At 52.1% G+C, this 12,362-nt stretch overlaps 1 protein-coding gene across 2 annotated transcripts in view; it reads right to left on the bottom strand.

Moving 5' to 3' along the window:
* Positions 1 to 4,591: 4,591 nt before the first annotated feature.
* The window catches only part of LOC143975741 (uncharacterized), an 83,695-nt gene continuing 75,924 nt past the window's right edge, over positions 4,592 to 12,362 (bottom strand). For both annotated transcript variants that reach the window (XR_013272415.1, XM_077478240.1), the window contains exon 7: positions 4,592 to 7,956. The gene's annotated coding sequence lies outside the window, so the exon portion shown is untranslated. The remainder of the gene's footprint in view (positions 7,957 to 12,362) is intronic.

Here is a 12,362-nt window from a genome sequence, read left to right on the forward strand (position 1 = left end):
CCCTTGGGATTTCTGGAGAGGTTCCATAGTGATCTTTATGTGATGCTCTCCGGCACCCTCAGTGGCTCCATCCACCAATTAGATGGAGGATTAGGGCTCAGTGGGTAGTATGGGAAGTAATGTTGGGTAGGTAGGTGCAGTAGGTATTGAGGAGTCAGTGGGTAGAACTGTACACAGGTAGGTACAGTGCGCAGTATCAGGCTGTAGGTAGCATGGGAAGTATCGGGTGGCTCAGTGGGCAGTATTGGGGTTCAGGTAGGTGGCCCGGGGGGTAAGTACCGGGAAGTATTGGGGTTCAGGTAGGTGGCCCGGTGGGTGAGTACCGGGCAGTATTGGGGTAAAGGTAGGTGGCCCGGTGGGTAAGTACCGGGCAGTATTGGGGTTCAGGTAGGTGGCCCGGTGGGTAAGTACCGGGCAGTATTGGGGTGCAGGTAGGTGGCCCGGTGGGTGAGTACCGGGCAGTATTGGGGTAAAGGTAGGTGGCCCGGTGGGTAAGTACCGGGCAGTATTGGGTTTCAGGTAGGTGGCCCGGTGGGTAAGTACCGGGCAGTATTGGGGTTCAGGTAGGTGGCCCGGTGGGTGAGTACCGGGCAGTATTGGGGTAAGGTAGGTGGCCCGGTGGGTAAGTACCGGGCAGTATTGGGGTGCAGGTAGGTGGCCCGGTGGGTAAGTACCGGGCAGTATTGGGGTTCAGGTAGGTGGCCCGGTGGGTAAGTACCGGGCAGTATTGGGGTGCAGGTAGGTGGCCCGGTGGGTAAGTACCGGGCAGTATTGGGGTAAAGGTAGGTGGCCGGTGGGTGAGTACCGGGCAGTATTGGGGTAAAGGTAGGTGGCCGGTGGGTGAGTACCGGGCAGTATTGGGGTAAAGGTAGGAGGCCGGTGGGTGAGTACCGGGCAGTATTGGGGTAAAGGTAGGTGGCCCGGTGGGTAAGTACCGGGCAGTATTGGGGTGCAGGTAGGTGGCCCGGTGGGTAAGTACCGGGCAGTATTGGGTAAAGGTAGGTGGCCCGGTGGGTAAGTACCGGAAGATTCTCTCACCTCAGGTGAAGCCGCTCTCGTGTCCTCAGGGCGCCGCCATGTTGGTGACCTCTAAGCTCCGCCCCTCTCTGACGCCACTCGCTGACTTTCCCGCCCACAGAGTTACAGAATTAAAGCTCCGCCCTGTAGGCGGAGCGCTGAATAAGGAATGAGACAACCCCGTCAAAATATTTAACGGAAGTGACGTTTTGTCGCCGCCATCTTGCTAAACCCGCACTTCATAGTAAGAATACACCGAGAAGGGGGAAAGCGGACATCTTGTTACACCCACCGGAGTTTTGCATTTTACACGTATTTATAACAGTAAAGTGAGTTTATATAGTGAAACACAGGACTTACATCTCCGTCTGACTGGTTAGTTGTTGAATTAGTATTCAGACGGAGATGTAAGTCCTGTATTTCACTATATAAACTCACTTTACTGTTATAAATACGTGTAAAATGCTAAACTTCTGTGGGTGTAACAAGATGTCCGCTTCCTCCTCAGTGTATTCTTACTATGGAGGAGTGCTGGGTGTAGCAAGATGGCGACGACGAGACGTCACTTCCGTTACACATTCTGACGGGCCGCCGAATCTGATGAATAACGTGAGGGGGAGGAGTCACATCGGGAGCGGAGTATATGATGATTGGAGGTAGAATAAGATCAGACATGACGCTAAGATCCGTCATAGTGGGAGGAGTTGGGGGAGGAGCTCTGATCGGAGGACAGTGCAGAGAGTGGTGATTTCTTCCATCTCCTGTGCAAAATCATTCCTGAATGGGAGGAGCCTCATTCCTGGGTGGGAGGGGTCTGAGGTTTGTAAATGGGAGGGCCTTATTCCTGGGTGGGAGGGGTCTCATTCCTGGGTGGGAGGGGTCTGAGGTTTGTAAATGGGAGGGCCTTATTCCTGGGTGGGAGGGGTCTGAGGTTTGTAAATGGGAGGCCCTTATTCCTGGGTGGGAGGGGTCTCATTCCTGGGTGGGAGAGATCTCATTCCTGGGTGGGGGGCCGTATTCCGGGGTGGGAGTGGTGTCATTCCTGGGTGGGAGTGGTGTCATTCCTGGGTGGGAGGGGTCTCATTCCTGGGTGGGAGAGGTCCTATTCCTGGGTGGGAGGGGTCTCATTCCTGTGTGGGGGGCCGTATTCCGGGGTGGGAGTGGTGTCATTCCTGGGTGGGGAGTGGTGTCATTCCTGGGTGGGAGTGATGTCATTCCTGGGTGGGAGGGGTCTCATTCCTGGGTGGGAGGGGTCTCATTCCTGGGTGGGAGAGGTCCTATTCCTGGGTGGGAGGGGTCTCATTCCTGTGTGGGGGGGCCGTATTCCGGGGTGGGAGTGGTGTCATTCCTGGGTGGGAGTGGTGTCATTCCTGGGTGGGAGGGGTCTCATTCCTGGGTGGGAGAGGTCCTATTCCTGGGTGGGAGGGGTGTCATTCCTGTGTGGGGGGGCCGTATTCGGGGTGGGAGTGGTGTCATTCCTGGGTGGGAGTGGTGTCATTCCTGGGTGGGAGGGGTCTCATTCCTGGGTGGGAGAGGTCTCATTCCTGGGTGGGAGAGGTCCTATTCCTGGGTGGGAGGGGTCTCATTCCTGTGTGGGGGGCCGTATTCCGGGGTGGGAGTGGTGTCATTCCTGGGTGGGAGTGGTGTCATTCCTGGGTGGGAGTGATGTCATTCTGGGTGGGAGGGGTCTCATTCCTGGGTGGGAGGGGTCTCATTCCTGGGTGGGAGGGGTCTCATTCCTGGGTGGGAGAGGTCCCTATTCCTGGGTGGGAGGGGTCTCATTCCTGTGTGGGGGGGCCGTATTCCGGGGTGGGAGTGGTGTCATTCCTGGGTGGGAGTGGTGTCATTCCTGGGTGGGAGGGGTCTCATTCCTGGGTGGGAGGGGTCTCATTCCTGGGTGGGAGAGGTCCTATTCCTGGGTGGGAGGGGTGTCATTCCTGTGTGGGGGGCCGTATTCCGGGGGGTGGGAGTTGTGTCATTCCTGGGTGGGAGGGGTCTCATTCCTGGGTGGGAGTGGTGTCAATTCCTGGGTGGGAGTTGTCTCATTCCTGGGTGGGAGGGGCCTTATTCCGGGATTGGGAGGGGTCTGCAAAAGAGGAAAGTTGCAGGGTCTGCATTCCTGTAGAATTATGTAAAGCCGAGTTCCAGGCAAAAATACAAATTGGTCCGCCCCCTCCCCACCCCTGCTGTTTTTTTCTCTTTCCCTTGTTTCACATTTTGACCTCCCCCTCGTGGTATCGGCTCCTGGGATTGGTGGGTCATTTGGATTCCCCCCCCCCCCCCCCCACTGAGCTATTGTGTTCTGAGCACCCCTCCCCCCAGAACACAGTGATTTGCTATTGGATGGAATATTGTAATGAAGCGGAGCGGCTTCTATCGGAGCTGAACACACTGAATGTCCCCCCTCCCCCGCATGTGTTCCCAAGTCTTCCTCTTCATGACGGGGAAGGGAGGAGGAAAGATTGGAAGGTGATTGGTCCCTCGGCGTGTTCTCCATGTAGGAAGAGTCAGTGAATACGGCGGGGGAGGGGGACACTTGGGGCTCATTGGGTAAAGCTTTCTGAACACCAAATACAATGGAGAACTTACAGTCCGGTCACTCCGCCTGTTCAAATATTCTCCCCCGCGCCGCTTCGTGGTGCTTCACATTGTCTTCAAAGCCTCCATAGAAGTCTATGGCAAAGCACCACCGATACATCATCAGAGCACCATTAACCACTTCAGCCCCAGAAGGATTTACCCCCCTTCCTGACCAGACCACATTTTGCGATTCGGCGCTGCGTTGCTTTAACTGACAATTGCGCGGTCGTGCGACGTGGCTCCCAAACAAAATTGACGTCCTTTTTTTCCCACAAATAAAGATTTCTTTTGGTGGGATTTGATCCCCTCGCCGGTTTTTATTTTTTGTGCTATAAACAAAAATAGAGCCATAATAAATATCCCCCATTCCTCAGTTTAGTGCAATACGTCTTCTTCTTCTTCTTCTTCTTCTTCTTCTTCTTGTTCTTCTTCTTCTTCTTTCTCCTTCTTCTTCTTTCTCCTTCTCCTCCTCCCCAATACCGGGTGGGAATGGGCCCCAATACCGGATGTGAATGGGCCCCAATACCGGGTGTGAGTGGGCCCCAATACCGGGTGTGAATGGGCCCCAATACCGGGTGTGAGTGGGCCCCAATACCGGGTGTGAGTGGGCCCCAATACCGGGTGTGAGTGGGCCCCAATACCGGGTGTGAGTGGGCCCCAATGCCGGGTGTGAATGGGCCCCAATGCCGGGTGTGAATGGGCCCCAATACTGGGTGTGAATGGGCCCCAATACCGGGTGTGAATGGACCCCAATACTGGGTGTGAATTGGCCCCAATACCGGGTGTGAATGGGCCCCAATACCGGGTGTGAATGGACCCCAATACCGGGTGTGAATGGGCCCCAATACCGGGTGTGAATGGGCCCCAATACCGGGTGTCAGCCGTTAGATTTCTCCGTATGATACAAATGATTTTCGGGAATCTCCCCTGATGATGTCACACCCAGAGGAATGGGGGAGGTTCTTATTGGCGGATGGAAAAATGGAGACATAGATTAGTGAGATTCGCTTTATTACTGCAGACTCATAACCCAGCTGAATCCGCTGCCAATAATAATAATAATAATAATAATCCTGAAATATGGTTACAAAATAATAGACATTTATAGAACATACAAGACATATTCCCCATCCCTTCCCTAGTGTCGACCAATCAGAAGACAGCTTTTGTCTGTGGCGAGGTGTCACCGGGGGGTCTAGGTAATAACAGGGAAGAGCAGGTGGCCTGGGGCCCTCACCTGCACCACACCTGCCATCACCTGCACCAGGGCTGTCAGTTGCTGTATTTTGTGCTAATAGATAACGGCATCTTTAGGGTTTAATCACAATCAAAACTAAGGCTTGAAAGTTAAAATACTTATAATCCAAATATCACCAACAAAAGGCGAGAGGACACATGATGAGAGGACACAGGTGGGAGGACACATGATGAGAGGACACATGATGAGAGGACACATGATGAGAGGACACATGATGAGAGGACACAGGTGAGAGGACACATGATGAGAGGACACAGGTGAGAGGACACAGGTGGGAGGACACAGGTGAGAGGACACATGATGAGAGGACACAGGTGGGAGGACACATGATGAGAGGGCACAGGTGAGAGGACACATGATGAGAGGACACATGATGAGAGGACACATGATGAGAGGACACATGATGAGAGGACACAGGTGAGAGGACACATGATGAGAGGACACATGATGAGAGGACACATGATGAGAGGACACAGGTGAGAGGACACATGATGAGAGGACACAGGTGAGAGGGCACAGGTGAGAGGACACATGATGAGAGGACACAGGTGAGAGGACACATGATGAGAGGACACATGATGAGAGGACACAGGTGAGAGGACACATGATGAGAGGACACAGGTGAGAGGACACAGGTGAGAGGACACAGGTGGGAGGACACAGGTGAGAGGACACATGATGAGAGGACACATGATGAGAGGACACAGGTGGGAGGACACAGGTGAGAGGACACATGATGAGAGGACACAGGTGAGAGGACACATGATGAGAGGACACATGATGAGAGGACACAGGTGGGAGGACACAGGTGAGAGGACACAGGTGAGAGGACAAATGATGAGAGGACACATGATGAGAGGACACAGGTGAGAGGACACATGATGAGAGGACACAGGTGAGAGGACACAGGTGAGAGGACACATGATGAGAGGACACAGGTGAGAGGACACATGATGAGAGGACACATGATGAGAGGACACAGGTGAGAGGACACATGATGAGAGGACACAGGTGAGAGGACACATGATAAGAGGACACAGGTGAGAGGACACATGATGAGAGGACACAGGTGAGAGGACACATGATGAGAGGACACAGGTGAGAGGACACATGATGAGAGGACACATGATGAGAGGACACAGGTGGGAGGACACAGGTGAGAGGACACAGATGAGAGGACACAGGTGAGAGGACACAGGTGAGAGGACACAGGTGAGAGGACACATGATGAGAGGACACAGGTGAGAGGACACATGATGAGAGGACACAGGTGAGAGGACACATGATGAGAGGACACAGGTGAGAGGACACATGATGAGAGGACATAGGTGAGAGGATACATGATGAGAGGACACATGATGAGAGGACACAGGTGGGAGGACACAGGTGAGAGGACACAGGTGAGAGGACACATGATGAGAGGACACAGGTGAGAGGACACAGGTGAGAGGACACATGATGAGAGGACACAGGTGAGAGGACACAGGTGAGAGGACACAGGTGAGAGGACACAGGTGAGAGGGCACAGGTGGGAGGACACAGGTGAGAGGACACAGGTGAGAGGACACTTGGTGAGAGGACACAGGTGAGAGGACACAGGTGAGAGGACACAGGTGAGAGGACACAGGTGAGAGGGCACAGGTGGGAGGACACAGGTGGGAGGACACATGATGAGAGGACACAGGTGAGAGGACACATGATGAAAGGAAACAGGTGATTGGACACTTGGTGAGAGGACACAGGTGGGAGGACAGATGATGAGAGGACACAGGTGAGAGGGCACAGGTGGGAGGACACATGATGAGAGGACACATGATGAGAGGACACATGATGAGAGGACACATGATGAGAGGACACAGGTGAGAGGGCACAGGTGGGAGGACACATGATGACCAGACACGTGATGAGCAGACACGTGATGAGCAGACACGTGATGACCAGACACGTGATGACCAGACACGTGGTGACCAGACACGTGATGAGCAGACACGTGATGAGCAGACACGTGATGAGTAGACACGTGATGAGCAGACACGTGATGAGCAGACACGTGATGAGCAGACACGTGATGACCAGACACGTGATGAGCAGACACGTGATGAAAAGACACGTGATGAGCAGACACGTGATGACCAGACACATGGTGACCAGACACGTGATGAGCAGACACGTGATGAGCAGACACGTGATGACCAGACACGTGATGACCAGACACGTGGTGAGTGGTGACCAGTCCTGTACAAGCCATCATTCATGGTGAGGATCACAGCTCTGAATTCAGACAATTCTCCGTGGACTTTGTTTGTGATTTGTGGATTTGGTGGGAGACGACCAGGGGCGGACTGACAACTCATGGGGCCCCCGGGCAATAGGAGATTATGGGGCCCCCAGGCAATCAGAGATTATGGGGCCACACAGTAGACACAAACACACACACGCAGTATACAATCACACAGTATACACAGACATGTTTCTATTGGCTGAGAGGGTACTGGAAAGGTGGGGCAGCTATAATCTCAGGATTTTTGGACCAATAGGGTGTCAGTAAGGGACATTTCAGAGACAGATGTAAAAAAAAAAAAAACACACAAATTTTTACATACTGTCCCTGGTTTTACTGAGGCTGGCAACCCTGATGGGGCCCCCTAGTGGCATGGGGCCCTCGGGCAGTGCCCGAGTGGCCCAATGGTCAGTCCGCCCCTGGAGACGAGGTGTTCTTGTAGGTGAGGGGATGTTTTCTACCTTCATTGATAATATTTCCTCAGTAATGAGATGATGGGGGTGGTGGGAGGACGGCTCCATCCAGACACGTGTGGTGGGAAGGTCACGTAGTCTTCTCTCCCGGCCTTCTAATGACTTCCTCACCATATTTACTATTCAAGAATTCCGAGGGCTCCATATCATTTCTATATCAGAGTCTTTGGGTTTTGGGTTTTGTCTTCTGGGGACTGTGTGAGACAATCTGTCCTCCGGGTGCCACGTCCGGAGTGGCATCATGTGGTCAGAACGGGGATTGGATGAGTGGTGCTCAGTGATTGGATGAAGATTGTATGAACCCCGGCGTGTGAGGAACAAATCATGGGAAACTTTCTCTTCAAAACCTGAGAAAAGAAAAAGTAATCATCATCCGCATGGAATCCAATCATCTCCACCGAGGGGCTTTCCCTGGGAGTGTACTGAGTGCAGCAGATGGAGGGATGGAAGGGGATGGGAACGCTGCCCCCAAGTGGTAAATATGAAGTATACACCTATCATACCTGTACAATATTTCACATTGGGGAAGGTTTCTTTAGTCCTGAACATAATAACATTATTATTACTATTATTACTATTATTACTATTATTACTACTGCTATAATGATTTGGGGGTTGGGAATGTGGGGGGGGAGGGGGGGGGAGGGGTTGGACGTATACAGGCTGTAGAGAGACATATAATGGGTGATAGGACCACATTTCTGGTGACTGTACTGCCCTGAAGGTGTTTATCGGGGTTCTATTATCCGCCATCTTCCTTGTCCACAATCTATTAGCGCCCCTCTAGTTCATTCCCACCATATACGGGGGGGGGGGGGGGACATAATGATTGGATCCCCCGCAGATGGGGTAAGTTTTGCCCCCTTACATAGAAATGAAGGGTCTATAATTGTATTTTATATGATAGAGACAGAAGATCAACCAAAAATCCAGAAATCACACAATACAAATGTTATAAATGGAGTTCAGGGAGTAAAATAAGTATTTGACCCCCTTAGTAGTTGGTGGAGAAACCCTTGTTGGTGATCACAGAGGTCAGACGTTTCTTGTAGGTGGTGATGAGGTTTTCACATCTCAGGAGGGATTTTCTCCTCTCTTCTCTAAATCCTGAAGATTCCTTGGTTGTCTCTTGGCAACTAAAAGTTTCAGCTTCTCCCATACATTTTCTATAGGATTAAGGTCTGGAGACCGGCTGGGCCACTCCATGACCTTCATGTGCTTCTTCAGCCATAATCAGCCTTTTTCTACGTCTAGACATGGCGAGTTGATGCCAAAGAGATGAATTTTGGTCTCATCTGATCACAGCAACTTCTCCCCAATCCTTCTCATGAACACCATCCCTACAGTCACACATGGAGGTGGGAACATGAACACCATCCCTACAGTCACACACGGAGGGGGGAACATGAACACCATCCCTACAGTCACACATGGAGGGGGGAACATGAACACCATCCCTACAGTCACACACGGAGGTGAGAACATGAACACCATCCCTACAGTCACACACGGAGGTGGGAACATGAACACCATCCCTACAGTCACACACGGAGGTGAGAACATGAACACCATCCCTACAGTCACACACGGAGGTGGGAACATGAACACCATCCCTACAGTCACACACGGAGGTGAGAACATGAACACCATCCCTACAGTCACACACGGAGGTGGGAACATGAACACCATCCCTACAGTCACACACGGAGGTGGGAACATGAACACCATCCCTACAGTCACACACGGAGGTGGGAACATGAACACCATCCCTACAGTCACACACGGAGGTGGGAACATGAACACCATCCCTACAGTCACACACGGAGGTGGGAACACGAACACCACCCCTACAGTCACACACGGAGGTGGGAACATGAACACCATCCCTACAGTCACACACGGAGGGGGGAACATGAACACCATCCCTACAGTCACACATGGAGGTGGGAACATGAACACCATCCCTACAGTCATACACGGAGGTGGGAACATGAACACCATCCCTACAGTCACTCGCGGAGGTGGGAACACGAACACCATCCCTACAGTCACACACGGAGGTGGGAACATGAACACCATCCCTACAGTCACACACTGAGGTGGGAACATGAACACCATCCCTACAGTCACACACGGAGGTGGGAACATGAACACCATCCCTACAGTCACACACGGAGGTGGGAACATGAACACCATCCCTACAGTCACTCGCGGAGGTGGGAACACGAACACCATCCCTACAGTCACACACGGAGGTGGGAACATGAACACCATCCCTACAGTCACACACTGAGGTGGGAACATGAACACCATCCCTACAGTCACACACGGAGGGGGGAACATGAACACCATCCCTACAGTCACACACGGAGGTGAGAACATGAACACCATCCCTACAGTCACACACGGAGGTGGCCAATGGACGGGTCATGTATTGTAAGATCTTGGAGTAGAACCTTCTTCTCTCAGCCAGAACACTGAAGATGGGTCATGGACGGGTCTTCCAGCATGACAATGACCCAAAACATATGGCCAAGGCAACTAAGGGGTGGCTCAAGAAGAAGCACATAGAGGTCATGGAGTTGCCTAGCCAGTCTCCAGACCTTAATCCCATAGAAAATGTATGGAGGAGCTGAAATTTCAAGTTGCCAAGCAACAGCCAAAGAAATCTTAAGGATTTAGAGAAGATCTGTAAAGAAGAGTGGACCAAAATCCCTCCTGAGATGTGTGTGAAGCTCCTTTTTTTAATGTAAGTTGCCTGGAGCTGCAGTTGGGCTCAGACTAATTATGTCAAAGTTCTGGTTTCTGTGCCAGTCTAGTTGGGTTGCGTTGGTTTCCACTTGATCGTAGGTGTCGCTGTCACCACCGCTAGGTGTAGAAAGGCAACAGGCTGGATGCATTGGATACCACCTTTGCTCGGAAATAGCTCAGTGGGAGTGGTTCACCCGCTGTGCATTCTGGGTGGGGGTATTTAAGGTACTGACGCCATTGGGTGGGGTTCGTTTTCCGGGGTTCACTATCCTGATCTCATGGCCCTCCTGGCCTGGGGTGTGGGCTGCATGTTCCTGTTCCTCGTGGGCCGGCTGGCCCGAGGTTCTGCAACTGAAATGATAGGCCCAGAAGTCTTGGGGGTCTATGGATCCAGGGGTGGTCCTGTGCCATCTTGCCTGCGGGGAGAAGCCAAGCGACTGGAGGATCCAGGGGAGGACCGAGCAACGAGGCTGGTATCTCTGAAGGAGCCTGGAAACCCAGTTGGAGGACACAACCCGGGTCACCTACCATACAGTATTGCCGGGTCAATTGAAGGAAACAGATGCTGTGTGACCGTTCTTTCATTTTACAAGACGTTCCATTTAAATTTACAAGTCTGTGGCAGAGACTTTTGTTGAGCATCCCACCGGCTTCTAGGATGGTGAGAGGGGCCAATTCGCTGGTTGCTGGATCCAGTCTGTGGAAGATGTTGTCCTCTGGATTGGGAAAATACCTCCAACCCGCATATTACCAGGTACCTGAACTCCCCTCACCCCTCTATTGAAGGACTTTGTGTTTATCCCAAATAAATATTGAAAAAGGACTGAGTGTCTGAATTAACTTCCTTTGGGTTATTTTCCAACAGGACCCCCTAAGACGGAGAGACGAGCAGGTGAGGTAACGGTAAGCCCAACAAAATTCAGCAGCTCCTTCGGGGGTCAGTGCTACGTGTACATACCTGATCACCACCGACAAGAAACGTCTGGCCTCTGTGATCGCCAAAAAGGGTTTCTCCACCAACTACTAAGTCATGTTTTGCTTGGGGATCAAATACTTATGTAGCGCCGGCTCCTGAAGAGCACACGCTACGTGTTTTTCAAATTTAAGGTTACACCTGAACTGTAGTTGAGTTTGGGTACAATTGTCTAAATTTGGACCTCAGCATCAGTCTGACTGGACTATGGGATGTTCAGCCTGGCCACAGGGGGCGCTGTCTCTTCTGGCAGGCATGGAACTATGGTCTGGTTGGGTGCTTAGGTTACTCTCTCTTGGAGCCCGCCTAGTTGGAATGGCGCTCTCACTGTGCTTTCTGGGAGAGGGTATTTAAGATGCGGATGTCACGTGGTTCGGGGGTTCCGGTCCAGTATGAGGTGCTGACTTCATGGTCCTCCTGACCAGCCCCCAGGAAGGCTATGGCCTGGGGTGCGGATCCACACAATCTTGATGTGCCGGGGCTGGCTAGCCCGAGGAAAGGAAACTAAAGGAGGATTCTGAGGTGGTCCGGTGCCGTCTCCGGTTTGGGAGAGACCCAGTGACTTCACGCTGTCCAGGGGAGGACTCTTCAGAACACCACGTACGGGTTGGTTTCTTAGCAAGAGCCTGGAGGAGCTGAAGTACCCGAGAGAATCCGGTCTTGTGGATATCACCAAGCTGGCTGAAAGATCCAGGAATCACACGAGTGTTCTTCAAGTTTACTTTTCCTACGTGTTCTACAACAACGTCTGTGGCAGAGACTTGTTCCTGAGGAAGCTCCTTGTTGGCTGCGAGACCTTGTGAGAGACGAACTGTCCAACCTGAGTGATCATCCAGCTGTGATTGGCTGTTCTCTGGAAGCAGTCAAAGTAAGAAAGTTCTTCAATGGTTTGACTTTGACACTAAAGCCCCACACACTATCAGATTGTCTGCTGAGTTTTTCCTTCAGATTTACCAAAACCATATAATATGAGGTCAAACCTTAGGAGTTTCAATGTGTCTGCAATCAGGCCGGCCCTTCTACTACATG

Source organism: Lithobates pipiens, unplaced genomic scaffold (assembly GCF_037356315.1).
Source record: "Lithobates pipiens isolate NorthernLeopardFrog02 unplaced genomic scaffold, aLitPip1_a1.2 Scaffold_13, whole genome shotgun sequence".
Classification (NCBI taxonomy): domain Eukaryota; kingdom Metazoa; phylum Chordata; class Amphibia; order Anura; family Ranidae; genus Lithobates; species Lithobates pipiens.